The following is a 10707-nucleotide window of genomic DNA, read 5'->3' as shown; positions in this document are numbered from 1 at the left end:
GACTATTTAATTACCAGCAAATTGGGATCTCTTGTGGCCTACGATTTTGAGGTTAACAATAATAGTTGCTATTTTTGATTTCTAAAACATTCCCAGGGCGGAACTTATGGACACAGTTACCAAATGGACATGAGTTAATAAATCTCAGCCACCTCAGTCTCAGCTCTGCACCTCTCCAGCCAGCCTTTTCACATTCATCAAAGGACTGTCTGATGGAACAGATGGGCTTAGCATGAGGTCCTAAAGGACAGTTTTGGGAAAAAAGACAGGGAGAGGGATTTCCAAACTATACACCTTCGATGGAAACACTAGAAACAATATCTTTACATCCAAATTTCAAAAACTTAGGGACCATGGGTTCTTTTAAACTGCAGTCACAAAAAGCAGAAGATGGTATCAAATGTGGCCAGGATACACAAACTTAAGTTAGGCTGAAGCAGAAAAATGAAAGGCAGATTTGAGTTTCATGAGAAATATGGATACTGGATTCTCACATAAAATGAAAGACATTTTTAGCCTTCTCTTCTCTAAAGAAGAACTCCTTCCTTTCTGGGTAAAAATTCGAACTGGCAAGGAGTGCAGTTTCCACTTCCAGCAAATGGGGTTCTGCTTATAAGACAAAGTTTAAGAGCTCACTCCTGAGCCAGGGGGCAGGGTTCTATCTACTCATTGTCATTAAGGTCCTGCCTAACCTTCAGTGACTGGAGGGCTTTCAGAGCTGGGCCACAAGCTCCTTGCTCTTGATGATGTCTAGATTCGGGGTGCATCTCCCACCTTGCCAAGCTTCATTCGGCAGGTTGCTGCTTTTGTTAAAGAGCAAGCTCACTGAGGAGCAAGATGTTGGAACTCAAATTCTGGTCTCTAGATGGCAGTCTAGCCCTGCTAAATCTGACTACTCCCCTCTCCTGGGTGAATTGCAGAAGCCACCACTAAAAATAAAACCTAACCCGGCAAAATCTATCGAGGGGGCAGAACAAGATTCAGATATTAATTTTTGGTTGATGGCAAGTTAATGATTGGGCTTAAGCACCAGGTTGGAAACACATGTCTATGAACATGCTAAAAATGCTGTTTGGCAGTCCTTCTAATTTGACTGTGTACAATTCAAAAGCAACGAATATGAACAGCTCTACCATGGAATGAGCTCCTCATCTGAAATGTTGCCTTATACCAGAAAGGCAAGAATGTGGCCATCACCAAATACTAGGACCTTTTTATGCATTGTCTATTTACATACAAAATATTTAGTCAATAAAATCTAGATGGGGTAATGAGTTTGATAAAGAACATTCACGATGTCCTGAAAATTTTCAGCAAAATAGGATGGCTATTGGCATTGATAATGAAAGAAAAGTTTTGATTGACTCATCTTTCAAATAGTTGTAATTCGCCTTGTGTGGATGGAGCACAAGAGTTCAGTGTTGAGTTTGAGCTGGTGCTTAGCTAAGTGTTGTAAAATATTGATCTGGAAGAGACCTTAGGGGTCATTTCTGTCCAACTTTCTTACTGTACAGACAGAAAAGCCAAGCTCCAGACACCACGCAAGACCTGAAGACTTGGCAGCTGAGCTGACTTCCAACTGACTCCAAGAGGAGATTTGGACTTGGAATAGCGTGCACTTGGTCTTGTGCGCACAGTTTACTTCCAGTCATATGTAACTGTTATGTGTCAAAACAGCTCTCTATTAAGTGCAAATAGTAATGATACATCCAAAAGCTATTTCCATTTATTTTGTTCATTTAAAATATGCTCTTGAAATAAAAAAAAAAATACAGATCCTAGGCTATATTAGAATATCTTCTGAGTGAGAGTATCTTCTGAGTGTGAGAAGGCTTGGCTACGTGCATTAGTAAGAGCTCAGATAGGAACCTGTGTGGTGCTGCAGAAAAGACAGTGGAATAAGAGGCCCAGAGATCATTGCATAACTTTGCTGTGGGGGTGCTGGAGCATATCACTTTGCCTCAATATTCTCACCTGTAAAATAGTGATAATAAGGTTGTCCCTGAGTGCTTTGTAAAATAGCTGTAATGATCGAGGTATACGAAGAGAGTAAAGGTACTTTGTGGAGAGCCACACAAACAGACAGTGCTGTTTTTAACATCCAAAATAAGGAACTTTGGACCCCAAAATAAAGTATAGTAAAAAATGTATATAAACTATTTTTTAATCTTTAAAAAAAGTCTAAGTGAAAAATGACCACTTCTCCAACTATATTTCATTTATATAAAATATCAAGAATAGGTAAATCCCTAGAGACAGAAAGCAGATTGGTGATTGTTACAGGTTGGGGAAGGCAGGGAGAGGAGTGCTACGTGTATGAGGTTTCCTTTTGGTGTGATAAAAATCTTTTGTAGGTAAATAAATGCAGTGGCTGTTCAACATTGTGAGTGTACTAAATGTCACTGAATTGTTCACTTTAAAATGATTAATTTTATGTTATGTAAATAAAAATTCAAAAGGCTGGTGTGTATACATATACATATGACTTGGCTGGGGGGAGGGATGGTCCCAGGAGTGTTTGTACAGATGATTTTATAAGTGTAATCTCAGACTCACAGGCTCCTTTATAAAAATGTGTTTCTGAAGTTTACTTTCAGTTGCTGTTAGTGTTTGCTTATCTCCATGAAACTAAGCCCAGTGGATTCTGTCCACACCAGGTCATTGGGTAATGTCCAAGGATAACATGGGCTGTGAACTCCACAGATGCTTAGACAAATGCCTTTTGGCTTCTTGGGTCCTCTGACCCTCCTAACCAGTTGCTATGAGAGTTGTTTAAGACACGAGATTTAGGGGAGGAAAGCACCACTTCACTGGTCCTCTTGACCTGTCAAGCCCAGTCTTGACAATTTACCACTGCTAGAAATTAGACTTTTGCTTGAAATAGTTTCAGATGCTGACATTTTTTCCCCATAGTTGGCAAATCTTGGCTTTTGTGTGTTTAAGTTTCCTCTGTGGACCTCTTCTCTGAGCTTCAAAGAGAACTGCTGTTTCATGGTATCAATTTTCTCACTGTAGGACATTGCCTTCTGATCTTTGCAAGGGTCCTGTTTCTATTCCAAACTGATGGGGGTATTTACAAAGGCTGTCAGTTAACATCAAGAATATTTTTTGACTTCATTTACCATACAAATATTAAGAAGTGAATATTAGTCACCAACATGTTTCTATATGTATATGAATAATGGGATATTACATACACAATTTGAGTTGCAAAAATTTCACAGAATGACTTACTTGATATTCTCCATGAATCATTTGTTAGACTGAAAAAGGATAACTAAATAAAAACAAGACAAAATCTAGCTTCTATTAGATATTACAGAATCGCAGAATATCAATGCTGCAATGGACTTTTCTGTGCATCCGTCCAGCCAATTAGGTGACATTTGAATATATCTCATTAAGTCCCTATCAGACTGTTTGCTCTAAGCTTGATGAGGAGTTTGAGCATTAGAAAGTTCTTCCCTAAATTGAGCCACATTTTATCACCCTATGACTTCTATTACCTAGTCTTGAATACATTACTTGGAAACATTCAGGATAAGTCAAATGTGTCTACCACATGATAGATTTTAAATTATAAAAAGCAATGTTTTCCTTTTAATTTAGGCTAAACACACATAGTTCTTTCTACTGACTCTATTTGCAAAGCTTGAAATTCCTTCATTGTCTTGTCGTTATCCCCTGTACAGATTTATGTTTCCTCATGTCTCTGAGAATTTGATAACCAGAACAGAATACTGTATATGAGGTGTATATAAAGTATACAATGGAGGTGTTGGGATCATCTTTCTAGACTGTATAGTTTTTTGAAGGCAACCAAGTTAAGATTTAATGTTTAATATAATTGTGTCTTTGTGTCAGTTATGGGAAAATTTTAATTATTGAATGTGACTGCCAAGGTTGAAGTTTGGGAGATCTAGAGACGTTTTAACAATAACAACCCACAGCTTAAAAGAATATTAGGAGAGGAAATAACAGAACTTACAATCATTGAGCCCCTACAGTGCACCTTCCCATGGAGTTGGCATTTTCTACATTTTGGGGGCGGGGGTTAAGATTTACTTGTAACTTAAACTTGAGCTCAGAGAACACCTTCTCTGTGAAGCCATCCCTGATTATCTTTTCCTGCTTATAATACCTCATACAGGCCTCTTTTTTTTGAACTGTTCAACCTACATATAATTAGTGTTTACATGCCCACTTTCTCCACTAAACTCCTTTACAAGCTCCTTTACAGCACCTGATGTATAACTGGATGTATAACTGGACTCTCATGTGTATTGAATGAATTAATACATGTTAGTCTTTCATTAGTACTTCCCAAGTGGCTATTAATTAAGAGGATGGATCATGTTATCAACTGGAATTCCCTTAGCAAAGCCTTAGATGATCACAGCTTTAAAATGTGTAGTTTTACTCACATATTACCTCACTGCTTTCATTAAAGACATGCAACATTTTATTTGATAATCCAAAGGTAATTTGTCCATAAAAATCATATTTTAGCTTCATTTTTTAAAAAGCTAATAATTGTTTATATCTTTATTTCAAAATTAGATTTGGAATCTATATATAAACATACATATAGGCTCTGATATGGCTTGGCTGTGTCCCCACCCAAATCTCAACTTGGGAAGCCCCTCGCGCTTGGTTTGCATTCTGTCTTGCCTGCTGCCATGTAAGACATACCTTTCGCTTTCCACCATGATGGGGAGGCCTTCCCAGTGACGTGGAACTGTGACTCCATTAAACCTCATTTCTTTATAAATTACCCAGTCTCGGGTATGTCTTTATCAGCAGAGTGAAAATGGACTAAACAGGCTCCGAATCTAATACATGTATGTTTTTTCCTTTTGGACACATATCTAATCACAGAAAAAAAAAAAAAAGATTTTTAAAGTTTAGCCATTCCATTATAGGATCTGTTAAATAGAAAACAACAATTGTTTGCAGATGTTCAGTTTAGCATATTGAATTCTGTAGAATGATTGGTTTTCATTGTGTATCCATCGCTATAGTATTTATTGGTGGAAAATGGGCAATTCTAATCCCTAATCTTGAAAAATGTGCAAAGCAAACAAACAAGCAAATGAACATTAATGCATGGTGTTAAGTGAAAATTTTCATAACAAAAGCTTTTTTGTCGTAAGAAGCTGACGTTATCTTTTGGGACACATATTGCTTCTATATAAGATTGTTCTCAATTGTGTACAGACCTCCATAGTAAAATCTGGGTACCTGGTCATCATATAGTTGAATCACCATGGGGAAGAAAATACCATGTGGCAAGCAGGGGAGTTCAGAGAAATAACTTGCAGAACATTGTAACTCTTGATGCTCTTTAAGATGGACTATCCTATTCAGTGCAGTGGGAGGGCAGTGGCATAAAGGGCCAATCTGAGTTTCCTTGTCTCCAGAAGCCTGTCCTGTTTTGATATCTATTCCTGGAAACTTCAGGCATATTCAAGCCTCTGGAGTTGCGTTTCTCAAAATGACTTTCCACCTGGGTATTTGTAAGCCAGGAGCCAGTTGTCCTCCACCTGATGGAATATGTCTGCCACAGTTTCTTTTCCATCTCAGAATTGTTTTTCTCTAAGGGAAAAATTCTGAGGTAATGTTATCTGTGCAAACTTCATAGACACTTTTGAATCCAGGTTGTCATCATATGACTAATTTAATCCATTTATATTTTATACCCCTACCCACTTCCAAAATGATCTGAGACTTCTATTGCCTACAAAATCTCATTTTACACAGGAAAAAAGTGTAAAATTCTGCAACCTAAAATATCTTCAATTCAGTTTTATTGCATCTTACTCCAGAAGCAGAGCTGTAAAATATCTAAATTTAAATCCTTTTTAGAAAACGTGAGGATTTTCTCACGTTTGCCACGTGGGTGGCAGCTTTGTTCACTATGGTGCCCAGGCATCAGAAAGCCCAAAGAATTCAAACTGGTTCAAATGAAGTTCAAACTTTAAAAATATACAAATAATTAAAGACCAACCCAACATCTGCTTTTTTTCCATTCTTACTTCCCCCAACTCTTTCTTCTCCTGTTTCATTGCCTTTCACAGCCAAATCATGGTTTGAGAAAATAAATCCTTGCAGACTCGATCTTATCTCCTGAAGTAATAATAGCTGATTTTGAAGTCACAGAGAATTCCTGGAGTCTATGTCATGGTCTGCTGAGAACTCTTGGCTTCTGAAAACAGCTAAGAGTAGGTATAGTTTGATACAGTGGGAATACTGGAACCTTAAAATAAAAATATTGAACGCATATACAAAATAATAGCAAATTCATTCTCTCCACATTGGCCCAGAAGCAACTACATTCCTATTGCTGCCTCATCTTGAACTAGGCCCATGTGGCTGTAATAGACCCGCGCATCTGTTTAACATCAACAGAAAACAAACAGAAGGGCTGTCATCTCTTCCAGTTTGAAACAGATAAAGACAGTGAATCCACAAATGGCAAGCTCATAAGTGCTTTCTTGTGGGGAGAAATCCTGAAGAGGTATCTTACTCCAGGGGCAGCGTGGAGGAGACTTTGAAGCAGGAATACCACCCCACCCTCACCCACTCACCCATGTCCGTTTATTTTGGACATGCTACAGAAAATCCTCCCCGAGACATGCGCTGCTCTTGTGTCATGGTGAGCAAACACAGCTTCCGTTTGTTTGGTGATATTCTCCTGCTCGCTGACCCTTGGATTTGCACTACCCTTCAAAAGAAAGGGGCCGTGTGGGGGGCTTTGTTTGTGTTTACCAGCCTGTGATGATGCTCGTTTCTGACTAGAAACCCACTCTGTTTGGATAGGGGGGCTTCTACTGAGTAAACCTGGCTGTAGTCCGTGGAGTGCACAGGTACATCTCTCTAAGGTCTGTGAAGGGCCAACTGTGGAGGCCTCTCTGGAACAGTTCTGGGATACTGCAGTCGCTTACACAGCTTCCCCAGCTTATTGCAGGAATGCCTGGAGTGTCAGGAAGAATACTTCCATCTGTAACAGGCTGAGTTATAAAGTAAGTGGTTAGTGTGGCTAAGCCTGTTATCTCCCAATCTCCACTCCTGGGCAATTGTGAAGCCATCGGAGTGTGTTGGGTTAACTTCTCAGTCCTCCAGGCTGCCGCAGTGAACACAGTGGTCATAATCTAGATGGTTCAGGTGAGTCCCTGGTCTTCCAGGATAAGCCTGCCTCCCTGCCTGCAAGGAAAAGCTCGTCCACTGGGCTATGTGGAGATGTCTGCAGGTCCTGCTTAAGCCTCCCTTTGTGCCCTGATCACCTTAAATTCAAGCCTGACTAAAGAGTAAGAAATCAAGGGAAATAACATTTATAATGATAATAATTAATTGTTAATAGATGGATGGGCTGTCTTATACCTATGGCTTGCAGTATGGAGAGGAAGTGAAATAATAACACTAAACAAAACAGCAGGATAGAAGGAAAACCTGAAGAAGCGATTGTTTTGAAATGAATTCCAGGAGGAGAAAATGACTAATGTAAATGCTGAATAGAATCTAATTCTATTCTCTAGGCTGGTATGCAAAAGTCCAAGTCTGAAAAGCACACAGGGGATCTACCTTTAAGGTTCTTATTCTGTCCAGGCAAGCCCTCATTATGTGGATGATATGTTAATACCATACCCACATGTCAGGTATAGAAAGCTGGGATGGAGAAGGAAAATAAGCCTGAATTAAATCACCTGAGGATGATAGTATGTTAATACTGTACCCTCAAATCAGGTATAGCAAGCTAAGCTAAGAGTGACAGGAAAATAGCCTGAATGAAGCCACATCAGCATGGAGACCTTTTTTCATTGCTATCTCTGTATTTATGGATTGTATGTCTAAAAACACAGTGGGAAGTGCCATATATTCTCCATGGTGCTTCAGAGATTGCTACAGCCAAGCCTCTACCTGCAGCTAAATAAGAAAACATTCTAATTTTCTATTTTTTCGGCTCAAATACAGTAGTTATTTCAGAGGTCATTGAGAAGGAGGGCAGGTATATTTGCATTATGCCTGTGGATCCGTTGCCAAGCACATCATCTTTCTGTTGACATAAGAGCCAGCTTTGTCTGACAGCACAGACATCAAAGCCTCCTCATGGAAAAACAGCCCCAAATTTGGAAGAGGCTTTTTTTTTTTATAATTTCTAACCATTTCATTACGGTATTAAGGTGCATTAATTGTTTCACAGTCATGTGGATCTAGGGCTGTATTCATTGACTTAAGTTGACAACTTCCTTTTTGCTAAAGCTAGTTAGGAAAAAGCACTTCAGATGGGTTTCTAATCATCTCATAAACACTGTGTTTCTTCTGATTGCTAAGTAGCTTCCTTTCCTTTCTTCTCTTTTTAATTCTCAGCTTCCAGTTCCTCTTCATTATGGTTATGAACAGCTGAACTTAGGCTCTGAGGTGTTATTTTCCTAGTCTTCTCAGAAACATGATGACTTTATCAGTGATAATGGACAGAAGGATGCATTGTCACTGAGTTAGAGGGAGCCAGTTACAACTTAGATTCCATCTAAAATTGAAGAACTTCTTTTTGGACCAATGGCAATAAACTTTCTTAATAAACATGTGGATGGTGCCAAGTTCCAAAAGAAATGGCAAAAACAAAATTACTTAAAACTTCAAGTTTTATATTTAATGAGTAGCTATTGTATACCAGAAGGAAAATGAAAAGCTACATCTGCCTGAAAAAAGGCGCATATTTGAAAGCCAGTAAATCTGGTATTTTAAATTCCTGAATGCCAAATTGAATTGACTACGTCTATGATCTGGTCAGATGGGAAGTAAACTCCTGTTAAAGATCCTTTTGGTGACCTGGGGTGGGTATGGTACTTACAGAAAGAGCAGATGAGTTTGTGGCCATGTAATACACAGCCCCCACAAGCTGCTTTATCTAAACTACCACCAAATACTAAGAAAAATTAATGCCACGGGCAACCAAGTCTCCTGATGCTCTTGCATTTCTCTGTTCTCCACCAATGTAGGCAGAGAAGAAGCTCTCAATTAGAGGTCTGCTCGCGGAATTAAATTAGCAGGGCTAGCAGGACAATCAGAGTTGAAACACATGGCCAGCCACTTTAAGACCTTTATTTTTCATTCTTCTTTGCAGATACAACTAAAATAAAATTAGTGAAAAGAGTGTGGCATCTGTTTTATTAAAGGAGTTTCCCATGTATCTTTGTAAGAGATTGTTTTTCTAACAATACACACTTTCTTCCAAGTCTCTATGATATTTACACAGAATCTACTGAGGATTAAATGTTTTCTAAGAACTTAGCATTTCCGGTCAGAGTTTTAGACAATTCCTTGGAACAGCTGTGGACAGAAACCCAGCTACTCCTGTCGTGAATGTCCTCCAGTGTTTGGAACATAAAGAGCAAACAAACAATCCAAGAATTGCAGTCCTGGACAGAATATGAACTTTGCAGTGTTTTACCTTCACACAGCAATTTACTGGAAATTAATTTGGTAGTTACCTGACCACTAGCTGTTCTAGAAAATGTAAGCAGATGCATAATCCAATCAGCACTTATACACACGCACACACACACACACACACACACAGAGGGATAAAATACTAATGGATGCTAGTAAAAGAGTAGGGAGATCAGTTTAAATTTAAAACTATGTGCTTCATTTTTCCTCCCCATGAATGTTTATTTTACCTTTTAGGTCACTGGTTTCCATAAATTCCCTGTGTCTTAGCAGCATAGAGGATATTTTTAAACATAGCTCTTATGCTGGAGTGTACATTAAATATTTGTTCAGCTGATTAAAACAGTTCTACATTTATTTAATGTTTGAACAGTAAACAGTTTATTGAAAACTGAAATGTCTTTTTATACATACACGTATGCTCACACAGACACACCTCTCAATAAGAGGGGCTTCTGCTATGAGGTCTCTCAACTTACATACTACTGAGTATAAACAAGCCTCAGATAAACACCATTTTCAGACACAAGTTATTTTCCAGGGAGGGCTGGGCTTCTGGCAGGGCTAGTCCAGGTTTCGGGTGAGCAGTCAGAGTGATTGGGCAGGAGTGATGGTAACAGGGGATGGTGAGTGGCCTAAAACCAGAATAAGAGTGGCATGCTGATAGAGCCACTTATCTTAAGGAAAAATATATATGGTCTCAGATATTAAAGACAGCTCAGAGGCAGCCTTGGTGGTAACATTCTCTGCCCTTTACCCTGGTTCATTAAAACAGAAGGTATTTTGACCTCAGATAAACCGAGAAAGGTTGAGATTACTTTGAAGAAGACAAACAAACAGAAGATAAACTTTGCTGCGGCGATTTTGCGTTATCATCTATGGAGCCTGGGTGAACCAGAGAGGAAACAGTCACACTGTTTATGCTAGCGTCTGCAATCTCCCATCCCAAGGAGACTGAACATATTACCCTATCCATTCTCATCTTATCTCTGCTTAAAGAGGCACGTGTGTTCTCTTAGTACACTCTGTTATCAAGCATGGTACTATGGGGTGTAGTGGTTAAATAAGACTATTGGCTTTTGTCATATATGGACTGCCAACTTTGAGGGTTAAAATGCAGCATTTTAAAATTCTGTAATATTATCAACTATATGCAGTATAATGTAATCTCTTATTACTTGCCAAGTTTTTAGTATTATGTAATACTTCAGATTCTGCATTCAGAAGAATATCATTCAATGTAACATTAGTTTGTAA

Source organism: Rhinopithecus bieti, unplaced genomic scaffold (assembly GCF_001698545.2).
Source record: "Rhinopithecus bieti isolate Rb0 unplaced genomic scaffold, ASM169854v2 scaffold_5948, whole genome shotgun sequence".
Classification (NCBI taxonomy): domain Eukaryota; kingdom Metazoa; phylum Chordata; class Mammalia; order Primates; family Cercopithecidae; genus Rhinopithecus; species Rhinopithecus bieti.
This window is presented reverse-complemented; position numbering follows the sequence as displayed.